The sequence below is a fragment of the Megascapheus bottae genome, chromosome 7 (assembly GCF_031878675.1).
Source record: "Megascapheus bottae isolate mThoBot1 chromosome 7, mThoBot2.hap1, whole genome shotgun sequence".
NCBI lineage: Eukaryota > Metazoa > Chordata > Mammalia > Rodentia > Geomyidae > Megascapheus > Megascapheus bottae.
This window is the reverse complement of record NC_143515.1, coordinates 20,113,232-20,134,877: the sequence shown is the minus strand read 5'-3', so window position 1 is coordinate 20,134,877 and position 21,646 is coordinate 20,113,232. Positions and strand designations below refer to the sequence as shown.

General features: G+C 38.6%; 2 pseudogenes; both read right to left on the bottom strand.

Moving 5' to 3' along the window:
• Positions 1-16,232: 16,232 nt before the first annotated feature.
• LOC150060372 (immunoglobulin kappa variable 1-12 pseudogene) lies at positions 16,233-19,416 on the bottom strand (annotated as a pseudogene).
• Positions 19,417-20,690: 1,274 nt separating this feature from the next.
• Positions 20,691-21,314, bottom strand: LOC150060371 (immunoglobulin kappa variable 1-16 pseudogene; annotated as a pseudogene).
• Positions 21,315-21,646: the final 332 nt, after the last annotated feature.

The window sequence follows — 21,646 nt, the reverse complement described above, 5'->3', positions numbered from 1 at the left end:
TGCAGCCTTTTCCACCTGAGCCAAGTCTGTTTTCCTCTCGTCATCTAGGCTTTGCAGCAGCTGCTTCTGCACTGAGTACACAGCCTAACTTGGGAGTTTGTGCTTTGGGTTGTCCCACTGTTCAGGGTTCCAGAGAGTGTCCAGCTCAGAGATGTGTACACAGGTCTCTCACATTTCATATGAATGATTGTATAAATATAAATTTTAAAGAGTAATGTGGCCAAATCAAAACAACATTAAGCCTCCACCTCACTCCAGTGGCCATTATCAAGAAATCTAATAACAACAGGTGCCAGCCAGCAGAGATATGGCCAGGAGGGATCGCTACTCTACTGTTGGTGGGAGTGTAAACTCATTCAACCACTATGGAAAGCAGTATGGCAGTTCCTCAAAAGACTAAACATAGAGCTACCCTATGACCAAATCTTCCATAAACCAGGACATACTAAAGCCATTAGCACAACAATGTTCACTGCAGCATTACTTACCATAGCTAAGATATGGAACCAACCCAGATGACCCTCAGTAGATGAATGGATCAAGAAGATGTGGTACTTATACACACTGGAATTCTGTGCTGCCATCAGAAAGAATGACATTGTCCCATTTGTAAGGAAATGGAAAGACTTGGAAAAAAATCATATTAAGTGAAGTAAGCCAGACCCAAAGGAACATAGACTCAATGGCTTTCATCATTTGTAATAATTAGTACACATCTAGGAATCTCCTAGCAGAGAATTACAATATTTCAAAACCTAGGTACATTAGCTCATATAGGATGTGACTAAATGAAAGGATCTCTAGGTTATGGAAACAAGAGCTGTGTCTTGTATGATGGTAGTTCTTAATGTACTATGTTACATCTCTTCTCATTTTTTGCCCTTTGGTTAATCCCATATTGTTACAGTATCTGACTTTATTACCTGGCACATTGAATATACATTTATTTGTTTATATGGAGTGGGAAAGGGAAGAGAGGAAACAAGATGAATGGGAGGGGTTGGGGCAGGGAAATGTGGATAAAAATATGAGAAAGGGAATCAATGTGTGAGAAGTAATGCACCTGCTATCTGGTGAATATGACTGTAACCCCATTATATATTACAATATAAAAGATTACTGTTGCCACACATTTCATAGATACTTTGCTTTTATTTTTCCTGCAGAGATATACAAGGAAACTGAAAATAGAATCTATTTCTTTGTTATGAAATAGGCTGAGTAGACAGATTATTCTCCTGATGAATTAAATATGCTTTTACTGTGAATGATATGTAATTGCAAAAAACTAACTTTTTCCAATAACTTTGTCCATCAGTTATATCAGAAACTAATGCATATTCCAAAAATGGTTGTAGCTGTAATATAGAAATAAGATTAATTTTGGTAAATGACAGTATCATGTGAGTGGTCCTCTTCAGAGGTGGCAGGATTTCATTCATTTTAAAGTGAGGCACTGGTAAAATTGCCTTCTCTAAAACATCATCTACATTAAGATGGAAAGAATTTCCATTCCCTGGTAAAAATATGACTAGGGCTTAGAACACCTCTTCAGAAATTCACACTGCAAAAATATGGAAAGTATATATTGTAATGATATATTAGTAACATCAGAATGCAATGAAGGAAATATGAACTTCATGATCTAAAATTCCAGAATATATAAATGATCATATTAGTTGAACTAGTGGACATTGGCTATTCTGCCTTCTTTTCAGAGTTGGCACATTTGCCAACATAGGCCAAAGTTTTACCAGGACACAGAGAAAGACATGTGAGCAAAGAGAAATGAGCTGACTTTGGAGGTTCACAAGCCAGGATCTGCCATCAGGCCATTTTCCCATCATGCATTTTCTCAGATCTGATTCGGAGGAGAAAGGATGGGAGTGTAGGGACCAAGGCAGAAATCCCTCCAGTTACTGGGATATTTTCCTCCTGGATGCACAACTCATCCTTAATATATATCACTTACATGGGCTTTGGCTCTATCTCTGCTGTGCCTCAGTGATGCAGGTGTTGCTGGGTCTTCTGGTCATCAGGTGCTGTGTGTTCTGTCTCCATGACACCAACCACAGAGGCTCTGGGGCCTCCTCTAGGGTAATGCGTTTCACAGCTCTCTGTGATGATGATGTGTTGAATGGAAGTGGCTTGCAAGATCTCAGGTCTCTTTGCTCGAGATCCCTGGTCATCTTTCCATACAGAAGAGCTGTGTAGACTTCTCTGCTGTCTATGGAAGGGGAAGGTAAATGCTAAATTGAAGAAGTTGGAAGATAGGAAAATTACAATAATGTTTGACCACCAAAGAATCATATTTATTACCTTGGAATATTTCTCTCCAGCCACGCAGAAAGTCCACACAAATTCCATTGCATCAAATTGTTCATAACACACGGGATACCACTTTATGAGGGAATTTCACCTGACTGAAATGATTTATGACAACTGCCAGCTTCTGTATTTTCACACCTACAGGCTTTCTACATACAATGTATTTGTGCATATGAACAGCTGCTCCAGGTTTGACTCCAAACAAATTGTTCAGAACTGCATAAGTGAGAGGACTAGACATTGTCCACAGCTGTGTCTACTTTTGGGTCTCATGATCATGGGGTCATGACATCTTCCCAATGGTATTTTTTCAGTACTGTTCTCCAGAGAAGTTATTTCATGCATGAGAATTAGAGTGCATTAATGCCTTCTCACATGGCTTATGTCTGTAGACTGGTGTTAATTATCTCAATTGCCATTACAACATACAGACATCAAAATCATAAATGTATTGTTTGGATCTAATAGCCACATATTAAGGATATCATGTGTCTTTTGTTCCTTTGATCTTGACTTTTCTCACTCAACAAGATTTGCTATAAATTCATCCACTTTCCTGTAAATGCCATTATTTTATCTTGTCTGTTGGCTACATAAAATCCCATTGTATATATATACCACATGGTATTGGAGATAAACACAACTACATAGACATAAAAACCTATTACTCTATAGACATATTACATAGTTTAATGTGTATCTATAATATATAAACCCTTGCCCTAATTTTGATTATGTTCTAAAAACTAAGTGCCAGTGACTGTATTTAGAAATTCCCTTCTTCAGGAATTGGAGATACACTAGGCCTCCTTGGCACAGGTCAAAACTTTCTTAGTAAGGACCGAGAATCACAACAAATCAGAGAAAGGCTGGATAAGTGGGACTGCATTAAACTGCAGAGCTTTTGTATGGCAAAGGACATAGCTAGTAAATTAATTAGGAAGCCTACAGAGTGGGAGAAGATCTTCACCAACCAAACAACGGACAAAAGACTCATATCTAAAATATATCAACAACTCAAAAACTTGAATCACTCCAAAACTAATCTCCAAAGTAACAACCATCCCATTAAAAAGTGGGCCAAAGACTTAAAGAGAGCCTTCTCTGAAAAAGAAACAAAAATGGCCTATAGACACATGAAGAAATGCTCAACATCTCTGGTCATAAAAGAAATGCAAATCAAAACAACTCTAAGATTCCACCTCACTCCAGTTAGAATGGCCAGAATCAGGAAAATGAATAATAACAGATGCTGGAGGGGATGTGGCCAGGAGGGATCACTACTACACTGTTGGGGAGTGCAAACTCATTCAGCCACTATGGAAAGCAGTATGGCAGTGCCTCAAAAGACTAAACATAGAACTCCCCTATGAACCAGCAATTCCACTACTTGGCATTTACCCAACCATCCAGAATCTAGGGCATACTAAATCCACTAGCACAACAATGTTCATTGCAGCACTAGTCACCATAGCAAAGATATGGAACCAACCTAGATATCTAGATGTCCCTCAGTTGATGAGTGGATCAACAAGTTGTGGTATTTGTACACAATGGAATTCTATGCTGCTGTCAGAAAGAATGACATCACTCCGTTTGTTAGGAAATGGAAAGACTTAGAAAAAATCATATTAAGTGAAGTAAGCCAGACTCAAAGGAACTTAGGCTCAATGGTTTCCCTCATTTGTCATAATCAGTAGAAACCTTGGGCTCTACTAGCAGAGATCTGCAATAGAGCAAACCCTTGATACATAAGGCCATATAGTATGAAGCTAATTGAAAGGACCTCCAGGATATTGAAACAAAAGCCATATAATGAATGATTGTTGTCCTTAATAAACTACGTTATCTCTCATCTCCTTTGCTGTCCCTTGGGTATCTCATATTGTTACAGTATCTCACTTTGTTATCTGATATATTGAATTTATTTGTATTTGGTTATTTGAAATTGGATAGGGAAGGGGGGAAAACCAAGACGGGGGGTGGATGGTGGGTGGGGGGAAGGGTAATGGGTACCAAGACATGTGAAAGGGTATCAATGTATGTGAATTAATGCACCTTTTATCTGGCAAATATCATGTAACCCTTTTATTAATTACAATTAAAAAATTCCCTTCTTCAATACTTGTTTGTTAAACAAGTCATTTGAAATATGATGTAAAAATCCGTATTATTAAATTCTTTTAAAAAATCATAAGCAGAAGACTTACTCATTTGCAATGTTTGCTTTATTTTTTTTTGCACAGGGTTTCCTTATGTATTCCAGTTTGGCCTCTAATTCAAAATATAGCTTAGACTAACAGTAACCTGGCGAATCTCAGCACCTCAGCCTAGAAAGAGAATTATTTGAAAAAAATCTCTTAATGTTACTAAATACTATTCAATTTGTAGTGGTCTAATTTAATTAATAAATGATAGCAAAGCAGTTAGGATTAAAATGAGGATTTAATTCAATATAACATGAATTATCATATCTCAGCAGCTGAATGAATAACACGCATTCTCCTGCTGCTTGGGGCAAGCCATGGACTTTACCCAGTTATGCATCAAGTGCAGCAGAGATGCTCATGGTACCCGGGGCTCAACTGAAACTTGTTAGGATTTCTAAAGCTTTGTGCTCTGACAATTACCAAAAAACCTGTTGTACTGCTTCACAAACAAATTATGTTAGACAGCTGTGCCACCCCACGCAGGGAGATTTTTGTTCAGGGCTGTATCACTGTGGGAGGAACATGTGTACCTTGAAAGTAGTAGTAAACCCCAATATCCTCAGGCTCAAACCTGCTGATTTTCAGTGTGGAATCTGTGCCTAACCCACTGCCACTGAATCTGACTGGGACCCCAGAATATCGTTTGGAAACCAAATAGATCAGGGATTTAGAGACTGGTCTGGTTTCTGCAGGAACCAACATAAATAGGTGTTTCCATCGCTATGTAGGAGACTCTGACTAGACCTGCAGGAGTTGGAGGCTGGCTTTCCCAGGGTGACAGGCAGAGAGAGTAGAGCCTGGGTCAATATAGCATCCCCAATGGATCCTAAACATGTGAGTAAAGAGGACAAGATTAATTACAACGATCAGGATTCATTTTCATAACCATATTCTTGTATTATGCTATAAAATTGTAACAATTTAGGTTAATGCACCAGAATATTCTTTCAGTATGGCCATATGTGATAGCAAGTACACACACACACACACACACACACACACACATGCTGGTAAGACACAAGGGAGTTTGAACATTTGCCACCCCTTCTCGTTATCAAGTACTAAGCAGAGCACAGGCCTTGCTCCCCCTGGAATCTTCCTCACTCACACAGATCCATGTATCCCATGTCTATCCAGGAAGGCAGATCTACTCATCTCACTTGTGGACACAACACACACGGGGAGCAGTGGACACAGAGCTCAGCCCCTCCCCAGCTCCTTCCACAGCTCCACTGTGCTCTTACCTGGGATCCAGAGCATGAGCAGCCCCAGGAGCTGAGCAGGGCACCTTATTTTGAGAGGAAGCTGTCCTGCTCAGTGCAGGCAAGATGAGAGCTGAGCTATTATGCTGGACTTGCAGGGAAGCTCCTCCCCTGGAAGCAATATGCAAATGACCTGGTGGGTGCAGTGGAGAGAGACACACTGGCAGGTGAGGTGGAAAGACACACCAGGAGGGTGGGGCCTCTCCTGAGAACCATGACATTCACTGTGATCAAGAAGAGCAACAGAGATCTAATGAGTGTGTCCTAGAGAGGGACATGCCTTCATGATTCCTCCTGCTCTTGGCCTGCTTCCTAATTCTTCCACCCCTTACCAGGTACATTTTACACTGTTATTTGAGAAGGATGAATTTCCATAAATATTGAGTCATTTTTATTTATTTCTAGATATTTACTTGAAAGTTTAGGTCTCAGAGTTTCATGTTTCTTTCCATGTCTGTAGACAATATAGAAAGCAGAACTATGAAATATTCAATGAATCATTTTGTACAGATGAAAATTCAGTCAAACTATGGAAATTTTTTTGCCAGTCCTGGGCTTGGACTCAGGGCCAGAACCCTGTCCTTGAGCTCTACCACTTGAGCCACAGAACCACTTACAGCTTTTTCTATGTATGTGGTACCAAGGAATTGAACCCAGGTCTTTGTGCATGCTAGGCAAACACTCTACCAATAGGCCAAACTCCCAGCCCCCAAAACATGGGATATTATACCATGTTCCTCAGATACATGTTTTTGCCCTCACAAACCATAACAGATGCTGAAATAGACTCAGTTGTCAGTGCAGACATGTTTCATAATAGTTTGGGTTTTCCCAGATTGACCATCACATAAGCTGAAGAAAGAACATTTCTTATGTTTAGTTTCTTTCTTCTTTTTGGATTATTATTATTACTATTATTATTAATATTATTATTATTTGATAGCATTGTACTTCTCTGGGTTCAAAATCCTTCCTGTGACTTTTTGTGGTTCTAAAAGGCTTCAGGATACAGCAGTGTATGTGTGCACATAGCAATCATTTGCACTTATAAAACAATGCAATAACATAACATTGAGTAGGCAAGCTGATGGCTCACGTCTGTATTCATAACTATTCAGAAACCTAAGATCTGAGGACTGTGGTTCAAAGTCAACCCTGACATGAAACTCTGAGACTCTTATCTTCTATTGACCAGCAAAAACCAGGAAATGGCACTGGAGCTCAACAGGTAGAGATGTAAAGCAGTACCCTTGACCTGAAAACCTCAGGAACAAACCCAGGACAGAGTTCAGAAAAAGTTCAAACACACACACACACACACACACACACGCCCCCCCCCCCCACACTATTACTTTACCCTCAATTGGTGCTATAGGATCACTAATACAAAGGTTGGACTTTATTTTCCATTCATTCGTCACATATGCCATTCTACTATATTCTAACCTCAATTGTTAAAGGTAAAAATTTGATCCAGGAATTTACTGAAGTTTCCCTGTGCAAATAGGCATAACAAATTATCTACTTGCCTGAGTGTATGACTGACTAGCTGATTAGTCAGGAGAGGGGCTTCTTCATAAAATTCTCCCTAACATTCACATTTTCCTTTTCCTCTTAAAGGAGCATCATTTCATCTTCCTTTATCCTTCTCCTCACCTGTTTACTTTCAATATGTGTAAGTAAGATATTGCACCCACAGTGAGGAGTAACGAAAGACAGAAGTCATGCTAAAAGAAATATCACATCCCAGATCCTGCTGTCTCACAGCTGGGCAGAAGCCACTGGATATTACATCCATTAGTATTTTGCTACTCAAGTTCTATTAAAGTCTGAAATATTCCCAATCACCTTATGTATCCAAATTTATACTGACATTCTCCAAAAGAAATAAGAGAAACTATATCAAAACAAAAAAAGAAAAGGCGTGAAGCCAATGAATTGAGTATTATAAATATATTTGCACACCCTTCTTCTCTCCATTTCTCTACCCCTTTCTTCTTTACTGCACTCCCCTTGACCAACCATGATTTAGATTCTTGGTGTTCATTTAACTGTAAATAGGGTGATCCAAGGAATTAAGTGTCCAGATGGAACACCAGCAGAACTGTTCATGTGAGTGGCACTGTACTTTTCCAAAGGTGCTTTTAGTTTAAGGATCATAACACAGGCAAGCTGCTTGGATTCCTGTACGATTTCTCTTTTAAAATGTATCTTTCAGGAGCGTATACAGGATTTGCCACTCAACAAAGCAGTTTATAAAGGCAATGTATCTTGATCAATAGCATTCCTTCCATCATTCTCTCCCATCCCTCCCTAACACATCTTTTATGTCAGCTTCCTTAATTCTGTAGAATATGAATTGAATTTCATGATTGCACTCTCTCCCTCCCAACCTTCACATTCATTTCCTCTTTGCAGAACACTTCTCCAAATATACACACACTGTGGGACACAACTCTTTAGAGAGGGCTTTGGTTCCTATAGAGAAGACAGGGATAGAAATGATGCCAGGTTTTTGGGCTCAGAACCAGCAAGAGCAGAGGCTTTCTCCCCCAAATCCATCCTGCTAGAAGGAGCTGCCTAATGTGAGTATGTGTTATGGACTGTTGATGTGTTCAGGGTTCTGGTGGTATCTCTGGTGACAGCAGACAGATTTCTATTTCCATTGTATTCTCAGATAGGCACCTCTGTGTGAGCACTGTAGGGCCTGCCATCTCGTGGTCTGACTGTGACATTGCAACTCTTGATTACAGACACTGGATTTCACTGATGCTCTGCCCGGCCACCAATTCTTCCATTTCCTCTACATCTCCCTTAACATAAGTTGTGCAAAGGAGTTCCATTATTAAACTGCCATACACATATACAATTTATTTGGTGATGCTTACCACCTCATACTTTATTCCCCTACTATCTTCTTTTGATGATTTTTTTAATACTGATGGCTATAGTGTACTTCACTTACGTACACTCCATCACCCTCTCCCTTCCTTCTGCCCCTCATAATGGATTTCCTCCCCAAACACAAACATGGTTCTTCTTTACATTCATCTTAGTCTCTCTGACCGTGGTCATCTCTCTCATATCTCTCTATCCCTCGCATCTGCATGCACACACAAGTGTACACACGCATGCACACATACTGTAATTCTCCAATGCTGTTACCAAGACGTGGAAAGGTGTGTGTCTTTAGCTGATATACTGAAACATCAAGTTAATATTTCCAGGGATAGAAACATTTGTTTCAACCAAGAAACATTTGCTTATTTTATGCAATTAGCTACTTAATTGTAATTGTTTATTACCTTTAATAATACTTGGACAAAAGCAGTTTAGGAATCCAATCTATCTTGATTGATGTCATCTCTCAACTTCCTCATTTCTTGGCCATACAAAATTGTCACTCAGCAGGAGCACCATGGGTGGTAGAAGAACACATCAGACAACGCATGTCTGATTTGCACATATCAAATAATGTTCCACTCCTGTCATCCCTCAGTATGGATGTTCCCTACCCCTGTAAACCAGCCCAATATCTTCCATCAAAATATTTCGCAATGATAATGCCTAGATCTGAGCTGTCTAATCAGTCATCAGTCACATATGGTTCTGGAGCCCTTGAAAGGTAATGAGTGACATGAAAAATGTTTAAGTTAAAATTTTACTAAAACAAATTGAAACACACATAAATAGATAGTATTTATTATAGGAGACAGAACATTTTTTGTCCATTTGTGGGACTTGAATTCTTATCCTAGGTGTTGTCCCTAAGCTCTTCAGCTCAAGACCACCAGCTTATCCCTAGAACCAGAACACCACTTCCGAGACAGCACATTTTAATATCTATATTCATGAATGGTATTTTAACAACCGGGCTGGTAATTATTAGCATAGTTGTCTCACAGTCACTGGGCCTTCAGACAACTGCTGGTAAGAGTGACATTCTTGTCCACTCAGCTGTGCAAGGCCCTGGGCTTTAAAATGGAATCCTAGGAAATATCTTTACTATTTTTCTCTTTGAACCACTTTAGATAGTTTTTCTTACCTGGTCACCCATTTTAATATTTTTTTTGTAGCAGCACTTGGGTTATCCTCAGGTTTTCTCAAGGCTGACACTCAACCACTTGAAGTATCACTTCACTATTGGTTTGTGATGGTTAACGGGAGATAAGATTCTAAGTTGAGTACTGGTGGATAATCCTAACTATTCGGGAGGCTGAGATCTGAGGATCATGGTGTGGAATTATCTCAGGCACAAAAGTCCATGAAACACACAAGTGGAACTGAGACTGTGGTTCAAGTGGTAGAGTGGTAGCCTTGAGCAAAAGAAGTCAGGACGGTGCCCAGGCCCTAGACAAGGGACCATAAAACGTGTCTCATGTATATTTTTCTTCCTAGAGTTCAGATTGGCTTCAAAATACAATCCTCAGATCTCAGCTTCCAGTGGATCAAGGATTACAGATGTAAGACCTATGTTTCCAAATAACTTTTTGACTATACATTTTAAATGATTTTTGGAACATGAAAGGAATCTCAAGTCTTCCAGAACAGTTTTTTCACTGAAGGTAGCTTTTCAAATACAAATTTAATCTGAAAACTCTTTTCTTTACTAAGTAGGAATTCATGGCTATATAATTTGATTTAATCCCAATGAATTTTGAATCTCATGAGTTTTATTATGTAATTTTTCTATGATATCTTTAACATGATTTTTATTTTCTTCTTACACCAACTTTAAAAAAATAAATGTAGTAACATTGTCCAAAAAAGTACTCTTTATCGAACGTATGTAGCTGTAAAACCTGTCTACATCACCTTTATAACAGCAGTAAAGAGTTAAAAACAAATGATGAATTTATCCTTTATATTTGTAAAAATTCCAGGATTCTTTTTGCTACTGATATGTATTTTCATCCTTTTTCTTCAATGAAAACAATCAGATTTTCATTCTCTATTTAAATTTAAATAAGAAGTTTTAAACTAAGCCGTATAATTATGATCACAGAAAGAATATCAAATAAAATATTTATTTTATTTATATGGAGATGTAATGTGTTTGATATCTTGAATGTCTAATTAGTCTGTACTTTTAAAGAAATAAAGATTTCATCCTTTTCATTACAGAACTTCTACCACTATTCTATTATTGGAAATAGCCTAGTAGAATATTCTCTACTTTTTTATTAAAGAATTTATTAGCATTGATTTTTACATAATATTTCAATGACATGTTTACCAAATAAGTATTCAAGAAGGGAATCTCTATACACAATCACAAGCTCTTAATTTTTAGAACATAATCAAAATTAGGCTAAGGGTTTGTATATCATAACTATGTATTAATCAATGTAATAAAATATTATGTCTATAGAGTCATAAGTTTTTAGGTCTATGTAGTTGTGTGGCATTTGCAGGGAAGTGGATGAATCTAGAGTGAATCATGTTGAGTGAGACAAGTCAAGACCAAAGGAACAAAAGGCACACGGTATCCTTAATATGTGGCTATTAGGTCCAAACAGTGCAAGAGCAAGGACTCAATATTTGCATACCCAATGATATGGACATAGTATGGGAAATATAAACACAACTACATAGACATATTCTCTAAATTTTATAAATCTATTTCTCCCATTTATTTGTTTATCTATTTATTTTTACCAGTCCTGTGCTTGGACTCAGGACTGTCCTTGGGCTTTCTCAAGGCTAGAGCTCTACCACTTGAGCCACACAGCACCACTTCCAGCTTTTTCTATGTATGTAATACTGAGGATTCAAACCTGGGTCTTCATGCATGCTAGGCAAGCACTCTACCGCTAGGCCAAACATTGGGCCCTATTTCTCCCTGTTAGTCACTACTCTTTCCAAGTATCCCTTTTAGTCAATATCCATTTTCAGTATCTTACAGCTCTGATGTTGGCTTCACACATGATGAGTGACACACACCTGGAACAGGCATGAGAAAGTGTCCTTAGTGGACCAAATAGCACCAGAGATATTAGCATGCACAGATCCCCTCCCACGATCCTGACAGATCCTCCCCACCTCCATGATACTAGCCACGGCCTTTAGGGAGAACTCATCAGCCATTTCCTTCTAAACCTTTTTTCCTTAGAGAACAAAGAAGAGGCTACCAGGTTGTTGTGGCCACTGTTTGGTTTCTGCTTCTGCAGGAGGACTGACTGCACTTGTGACTGGGGCTTCACTGGACTGCTTCTCCAGGATGTGCAAGCATTTCTACTAGAGACAACTCTATGTTCCTCATGTACACTGTTACTTCTTTTCAGCTGCCACTGTTGCATTGCAGATGTCAGCATAACATGGGTAGTTAGTGCTTTGGACTGTCCCTAGATTCAGGTTCCCAATGAGTATCCAGCTCCGAGATGCGTGTGCAGGGTCCTTGTACTTCATGTGGGGGATTGAGTGAGATCAGCAGAACTGAGTATAGTCATATTTTATATATATATTGAAGAAATATATATATATTTCCTACATATGTTTCTTTGCTATTATTTTGTCTGCACAGATATACAATTACACTGGAAATACAATCTATATCTTTGGAGTTAAAAAAAAAAACTCAAGTAGTATGTAGTAACCTTCTTTGTCTTTTCTTACTAATTTTAGCTTGAAGTCTATTTTATCTGATATGAGAATGGCAACTCCAGTCTGTTTATGGGGGCCGTTAGCTTGATAGAGTTTATTCCAACCTCTCACTTTCAAAAGATGATTGATTTTTTGGGTAAGATGTGTCTCTTGAAGACAGCAGAACAATGGCTCTTGCTTTTTGATCCAACTAGACAGCCTATGCCGTTTAATTGGAGAGTTAAGTCCATTGATATTGAGAGTTAGGATCGAGAGATATTTATTAGTTCCTACCATTTTTAAAAGTTTTTATTAGGGCCTGTGTCTTGACAGTTCTTGTGGTCCTTAGATGGTATGCTGTTAGGTGCCATTTCTTTCCCTATATTGCATTTACTTTGGTTTTCTATGTGTAGAACATAGAATTTTCTGTAGTGTTGATTTTGTTGCTACATATTGTTGCAGCTTTTCCCTGGAATGGAATGTTTTTATTGTTCCCTCAGTTATGAATGAGAGCTTAGCTGGGTACAGTATTCTTGGTTGGTAGTTATTGTTGGTGGGAGTGCAAACTCGTTCAACCACTATGGAAAGCAGTATGGCAGTGCCTCAAAAAGCTAAACATAGAACTCCCCTATCGCCCAGCAATTCCACTACTTGGCATTTACCCAACCATCCAGACACAAGGGCATACTAAATCCACTAGCACAACAATGTTCATTGCAGCACTATTCACCATAGCAAACATATGGAACCAACCTAGATGTCCCTCAGTTGATGAGTGGATCAACAAGTTGTGGTATTTGTACACAATGGAATTCTATGCTGCGGTCAGGAAAAAACGACATCGACGCATTTGTTAGGAAATGGAAGGACTTAGAAAAAATCATATTAAGTGAAGTAAGCCAGACTCAAAGGAACTTAGGCTCAATGGTTTCCCTCATTCATCATAATCAGTAGAAACCTTGGGCTCTTCTAGCAGAGATCTGCAATAGAGCAAAACCTTGATACAAAAGGCCATATAGTATGAAGCTAATCGAAAGGACCTCCAGGATATTGAAACAAAAGCCATATAACGAATGATTGTTGTCCTTAATGTACTATGTTATCTCTCATCTCCTTTGCTGTCCCTTGGGTATCTCATATTGGTATAGTATCTCACTTTGTTATCTGATATATTAAATTTATTTGTATTTGGTTATTTGAAATTTGATAGGGAAGGGGGGAAAAACCAAGACGTGGGGTAGGTGGTGGGTGGGGGGGAGGGTAATGAGTACCAAGACATGTGAAAGGGTATCAATGTATGTGAATATCATGTAACCCTTTTATTCATTACAATAAAAATATTAAAAAAAACACTCAATAAAATAGAGATTATTTCCTTGGGTTGCTTGTCCTGATCATTTAATGATCTTTTTTTGTTTGATTGTTTGTTTCTTATTTTTATTATTATGCATATTGTATTTGCACATATCACTAATTTAAACAAAACAATCAACAGAGGGAAATGACAAATTGTGTTGAGTGAAAGAGCTAAAAAATATTCAACATTGCAAGGCTAGTCAGAATTATGGCAAAATAAGAGAAAATAATTAGGACTCAAAAATAAGGCATAATATTTTCAAACCTTGTAGAAATGCCTATCATATGTACATATATAGATTCATTTAACTATCTTTATACTGTGAATGGCATGATACATAATTGCAATGAAATACTTCCGAAAATTTTGACCATAATTTTTATCAAAAACAAATACTATCCCAAAGGTGATTGTTGATACATTATACAAATATAATTAATTTTTGGTAATTGACAATAACATGTGAGTGGTTTTTTTTCTCAGATACCACAGAACTTCATTCACTTTAAAATCAGACACTTTTAAATTTGCCCTCTCTACAACATCAGCTGCATTAAATATAAAAAAGTACTTCCATTTTCTGGCAAGAATATCATTGAAACTTAGAATAGTTCTTCAAAACGGAGCACCGCAAAAGTACAAAAAGTGTATAATGGAATGGTATAGTAATATCACTAGGAAGCAATAAACAAGACATGGACTACATGATCTAAAATTCCAGACTACATAAATGATCATAGTAGTTGAACTAGGGACATTAGCTATTCAGATTACTTATCATAGCTGCCACATTTGCACCTAGGACAAAGTTTTAACTAGACACAAACGTTAAAAAACAACAACAGAAACCACAAAGAAAAGCCTCTTGTTTCCATATCTGGGAGATCATTTTGCTTAGCATCATTTTTTTGTTTTGTTTTGTTTTTGTCAGTTGTGGGACTTGAACTCTGGGCCTGAGTGTTGTCCCTCAGCCATTCAGCTCAAGGCTACCACCCTACCTCTTGAGCTGCAGCACCAATTCAAGCATCACCTTATATGATCATATGCTCATAGCTATTGAGCTGTTATGGTCTTCTGCTGGGTTAATTCCTAGACATATACCAAATATTACAAATGAGGGAACTTATGAAGCCTATGTTTCTATGGTTCTTTGGTTTGTTTAACATGATTTTTTCAGTCTTTCTATTACCTTACAAATGTTGCGATGTCATTGTATCTGATAAAATTCCATGGTGTATATATGTACTGCATTTTCTTGACCCATTTTCTATTGAGAGGCATTTGGTTGGGTTCTACATCTTATCAGCTGTTAATTTTTGGAGGGTGATGTACAGGGGGGTTACAGTTACATGTCAGGTAGTGGTTACATTGCTTTCTGAACATTGATACCCCTTCCCATGTTTTTCCCTCCCTCCGTCCTCTCCAGATCATCTTGTTTCTCTGCTTCCCTTCCCTATTTCAAATAAACAAATAAATGTGTATATAATACACCAGGTACCAAAGTCACATATAGTAAAAACATGAGATAAACCATAGGGGAAAAAAAGAGAAAAGAAATACCTTCACATAGTACCTGAAGAAAAACGATCACAAACATAAATATCTTGTTTCCATATCCTAGAGTTCATTTTGCTTAGCCTCATTCTATATGGCCTTATGTACAGCTTTTGGGCTGTTATGATTCTTTCCTAGGAGAACTGTTACAAATGAAGGAAAACATGGCGCTTATGTTCCTTTGAGTCTGGCTTACTTTACTTAATATGATTTTTTCCAAGCCTTTCCATTTCCTTACAAATGGGGCAATGTCACTCTTTCTGATGGGTGCATAGAATTCCATTGTGTATAAGTACCACATCTTCTTGATCCAAACATTATGTGATGGGCATCTGGGTTGGTTCCATATCTTAGGTATGATAAATAATGCTGCAATGAACATGGTGGTGGTAGTAGCTTTAGTATGTTTTTCTTTATTGGCATTTTGGTAAATGCCCAGAAGTGCATCATTTATCTGTTAAAGGATCATAATTTCATCTTCCTTTATCATTCTCCTCATCTGTGTAATTTGAATATGTATAAGGTGGCAATTGCCTCCCAAATGAGAATTAACAATATAATAGAAGTCATGCTAAAACAAAAATTACATCTCAAATCCTTCTGTCACATTGGTGGACACAATCTACTGCATATCATACTCACTCTGTGTGTGCTTTAATTTAGTTTAGCTTAGTATTTTTTCTCTTATATTGGAATGTGAAATCATTTTTCCTTCATCTTTTTTTCAACTTTATTATATGTTTATTTCTCCACATTGAACACCTGCCTTAGTATCTTCATAGGGGGTGGACCCCAAAAGATAACACAAAGATGGCTTAAAGCAGACTCCATCAGAATTTGATGAGCTTGTTTATGAACAATGATGAGTGAATTAAAAATAGCTGAAAGGCTGCACACATGAGAAGCTACTGTGGCGGTTTGTCTATGTGTTACAGAATTCTAATAGAAGGGACCGGTCCTTATTTCAGTCCATGGTGTGATGGTGCTAGTAGTTGGGAAAGGCTGGATGTGGGCCCCAATTCTTGTCTTAAGCTGATACAGAGCAATGTCAGTCAATGCACTCTGAATTTTTTCCAGAAGCAAGTCTCCGCGATAAACAATGGCTTCCAGACAGGTAGCAGCTTTGTGGTTGTCTTTCTCTAGCTTATACAAACTAGCAGCCTGCAATGCAGCTGTGGATTCTTCACTGAGTAAGGAATCTATCAAAACATCAATGTCATTTGCTATCCAGGCAATCAGTGCAGCAAAAAAGCAGGCAGTCCGCCATATTGTTCCCACACCTTACTTCATCTTTATATGAGATATAATGCCTTATAAATAATTCTTCAAGTTTTTAACTATATCATTGAATTATCAGTTCTCAGGAATCAACCTTCTTTTACAGGGAAGGAAAAGTACATTGTGCCCATTATTTATTTCATTTTTTCCATAATACTGTATGTGGAATTGACATACAGTTGTAATATTTACCACAATTTTTTTTGCCAGTCCTGGGCTTGAGCTCAGGGCCTGAGCACTGTCCTTGGACTTTCTCAAGGCTAGAGCTCTACCACTTGAGCCTCAGCACCACTTCCGGCTTTTTTTCTAGGTATGTGGTACTGAGGAATCGAACCCGGGTCTTCATGCATGCTAGGCAAGCACTTTAACCACTAGGCCAAACTCCCGGCCCCTTACCACAATTTTTCTACCCATTATTCTGAGTTTTAAATGAACACTTCACTATGTTCAGTAGTACTATAGTTCATAAGCATTTTTTCTTTGAGGGCTGGACATGGTAACTCATGCCAGTAATCCCAACTAAACTAGAAGCACAGATTTTAAGATTGGATTCACATCTGCCACCTGAATGGCAGTGAAACACTAGCTCAAAAATCAGGTTGAAGTAGGTGGTGCATGTTTCTGCAGCTATGCAGGTGGTGAAATTAGGAGCATTGCAATAGAAAACCAAGCTAGGTAAAATCCCAAGAACTCAACTAAGAAAAAATCTAAAGTAAAAAAAATAAAAAAGATGATGTTGGGATGACTTAATTTGTAGAGGCCAATAAGCAGGAAACCCTGAGTCCAAACACCATTAGAACCAAAAAAACCCAATAGAACCATATATCTTATTTGAAATTCATCATTTACAACTTACTACTATGCATATAACATCCTCAATAAAAACATGCTTTCAATTCCCTCTATTGTCTATAAAGTCAATATTTTTTTTTTGCCAGTCCAGGCTTGAGCTCATGGCCTGAACACTGTCCTTGGACTTTCAAGGCTAAAGCTCTAGCACTTGAGCCTGAGCACACTTCTGGCTTTTTTCTATGTGTGTGATACAGAAGAATTGTACCCAAGGTTTTGTGCATGTTATGCAAGCACTCTATCAGTAAGCCAAACTCTCAATGAGTATTTAACATTTTATCACTCAAGTTGTATTAAGGAATGCAATGTTCACTATCACCATCTGTACCTAAAATTGTACTGAAGTTCTCCAAATGCAATATGAAAAGCTAAAATCAAAATGGAAAATAAAAACACAAAAGGCATAAACCAGAACAATGAAGTAGCAAAATGTCTTTAATTGGTAATGGAATTTATGCATAAAGTGTTTTGAAATCACAAATCAAAAGTTAGACATAATAACATAGAGCTCCCCTATGACCCAGCAATTTTACTACTTGGCATTTACCCAATCGTCCAGAAACAAGGACATACTAAATCCACTAGCACAACAATGTTCATTGCAGCACCATTTACCCTAGCAAAGGTATGGAACCAACCCAGATGTTCCTCAGTTGATGAGTGGATCAACAAGATGTGGTATTTATACACAACGGAATTCTATGCTGCTGTCAGAAAGAATGACATCACTCCGTTTGTTAGGAAATGGAAAGACTTAGAAAAAATCATATTAAGTGAAGTAAGCCAGACTCAAAAGAACATAGGCCCAATAGTCTCCCTCATTAGTCAAAATCAGTAGAACCTATGGCTCTCCTCACAGGGATTTACAATAGAACAAAATCTAGAGACATAAAGCCAAATAGTGTGACACTAAATGTAAGGACATCCAGGATAAAGAAACAAAAGCCATATAATGAGTGATTGTTGTTCTTAATGTACTATGTTATATTATCTCTTATCTCTTTTGCTATCCCTTGGTTATAACATATTATTAAATATTTCACCTTGTTATGTGATATTTTTATATGAGCTTAATTGGTTATTTGAAATTGGATAGGGAAGGGGGAAATCAAAATGAGCAGGGATGTGTGTGGGGAAAATGGGGACCATGTCACAGGAAAGGGTATTAATGTTTGTGAAGTAATGCACCTTCTATCTGGTGAATATAATGTAAACCTTCTATTAATTACACTAAAAATAAATAAAAACAAAACAAAAAATAACTTAGAAGTATCTCTGTGCAAGGTGTGAAAATCTGTTAGTTGTTAAAAGACACAAGAATAAATACAGTGCATTTTGATGTTTGTAGTCTTGACTCTACTTTTAATATTTCATCATTCAGCCCAGGACACTCACTGCAGAGACTGAGACATAGACGTTCACTGTCCTGTGATTCTAGGACAGATCGTGCAGGTAGAAGCATGAGGAGTAGCCCTCACTTCTGCTTCCCTTGTAGTTTATGTTATAACTTGTATCACTGTGGGAGGATCATCATAACCCTGTTGACAGTAATAAGTGGCAGCATCTTCAGGCTGCAGGCTGCTGATGGTGAGAGTGAAGTCTGTTTCAGATCCACTGCCACTGAACCTGGTTGGGACTCCATCTTCTAAATTATCTGCACCATAGATCAGGGGTTTAGGAGACTTAACTGGATGTTGCTGATGCCAGGCTAAACCATATCCAATGTCCTCACTGGCCCTGCAATGATGGTGACTCTGTCTCCTAGATATGCAGCCAGGGAAGATGGAGTCTGGGTCATCTGGATGTCACACCTGAACCCTTTGTACAAACATAAAAGCCAACATCCACACTGTTAATCAACCTCTAAGAAGATTTCCGTGAAGAGTAAAGCATAACGAATAACACTGATCTGTGTTATTCTTCAGCATTGTTCTTTCTTACCTGGGATCCAGATCAGCAGGAGCCCCAGGAACTGAGCAGGAGTCCTCATGTCCATGCTGTGTGCTGACTGCTGGACTGACTCCACCACAGGGAGTGAGCAGTCTATTATAAAGTCTGAGGGCTGTGGGCTGTGCTTTGGGCACATGCAAATCAATCACCATGGGCTAGCCTGTGCAGTCTGTCTGGTGAGTAGAACAAACTTTTTACAACTAGGCAAGGCAAGCAGGTAGTTTCCTATTCAAAGCTATAGCAGTGGGACAGCAGTTGAGTCCAATGAGCAAACAGTATTGTATTCTTCTATGATTAGAAATAATTCTGAAGATTGTCAGTTAAAATTATGTTCCTAGCTTACTGCCACTGAAACAGACTGGAATCCCAGAGAACATGGTGAAATCCATTCAAGATGAGCCACAGAGAATGGTCTGGCATCCACAAAAATCAGTTCAATTAACTATTTCCATCATTGTGCAGAGCTCTGCTTAGGCCTGTAGGAGGTAGAGGCCAGTTCTCCATGGATAGCAGGCTGGGGAGTAGAGTCTAGGTCTTCCCACCATTTCTACTGATCCTCAAGTAATGAGAGGGAAGCTCATGGCTCTGCACATCTATTGGGAGACTTATTGTTTCCCATCAGTCACTTATTTACTACCAAAAAAGAATGGGTGGGTATTGTTTTATGTCACACAGCAGATCATTTAATTTGACAAAGAATGGAGATTTTCCAAGGCAAAAGGAAACTCTAGAATTTGCTGACGTTATCCTCACATTTTTTGGTGAGACAGGTTCTACAAAAGTACAAGTTAATGCTGCTGCTTTGGGAATTTTCCTCAGTCTAACAGGTGGAATCTACAAATGCTGATCCTAGAGGACAAGATCTCATGGCCTGTCACTGACACACAACACATGAGCAGGCAGCAGTGGGACCAGAGACCATACTGTCAGACTTTGTCTTCACTTGTGCAGAAGTAAGTGGGTATCTTAATTCTGGTCTCTCCAGCCTATGATCAAACTCTCACGTTGTTGGCAGTATCATGAGCTACACCTTCAATCCCTCTGTATGAAATTCTCAGGTGAAATTAGTCTGAAACTGTGTAAGAGTTCTGGCATAGACCCCAGGATAAACTCATTAATGATCCTTTCACTGGTTTAAAAATTGCTCAGTATGAAAATAAATATTCATTTTCTTTTGTTGTGTGAATTCATGTGATACCATAATTCAGAATCCTTAGAGCTCTAAACTATGTCCCTTATTAAGTCAGGAGGGCATATTAGGTCTTACTGAACTTGAACATGAAAGGGACAACTATGATATAAAAAATATAAATCCTCACTTTATAAACAAAACCTTAATGATTTTTTAAGCCAGAATGCCTGTGAGAACACTGTCAGAATGTAAAGGTATGAGGGGGAGCAGCTGGGGCAGCCCAGCCTCTCACTTCTGCTTCCATGGGAGGTTTTTGTTATGACTTGTATCACTGTGGGTGGCAAATTATTATACTGTTGACAGTAATAAGTGGCAGCATCCTCAGGCTGCAGGCTGCTGATGGTGAGAGAATAATCTGACCCAGATCCACTGCCACTGAACCTAGTTAGGACTCCATCTTCCAAATTGTCTACATAATGGACCAGGAGTTTAGGAGCTTTCCCTGGATGTTGTTGGTGCCATGCTAAACCATATTCAATGTCCTCACTGGCCCTGCAAGTGATGGTGACTCTGTCTCCTAGAGATGCAGCCAGGGAAGATGGAGACTGGGTCATCTGGATGTCACACCTGGCTCCTGTGTGGAAACATTAATACACATATCCCTATTACTAATCAAGTTTTAAGAAGGTTTCCCTAAAGAGTAAAACATCATAGATCACATTGAGCTGGGTTATTCCCTAGCATGGTCCTTCCTTACCTGGGAAGCAGAGCAGCAGGAGCCCCAGGAGCTGAGCAGGGGTCCTCATGTCCATCTTGGGTGCCCACTGGACTGACTGCTGCACAGTGGGAGCAGCAGCCTATGAAGAAGTGCTGAGGGCAGTGGGCTGTGCTGTTGGCAATGCAAATCAGCAGCCTCTGGGCAGGGATAAGCACAGAGGTCCAGCTGCTTCATGTCAGTGATTGCACCCATTCTGAGTCTCAGGGGACCTAGATCATCAACAGAATCACCATGTTGCTTTTCTATAGGTTAATCAGGTCAACTATCCCTTTGAGAATCAAATTTCTTTCTATTTCTTTATTTGAGACAAGACATGTAGACTGAAGTTTAGTTCCAGAAATTTACAGACATATTTTGCACAAATTT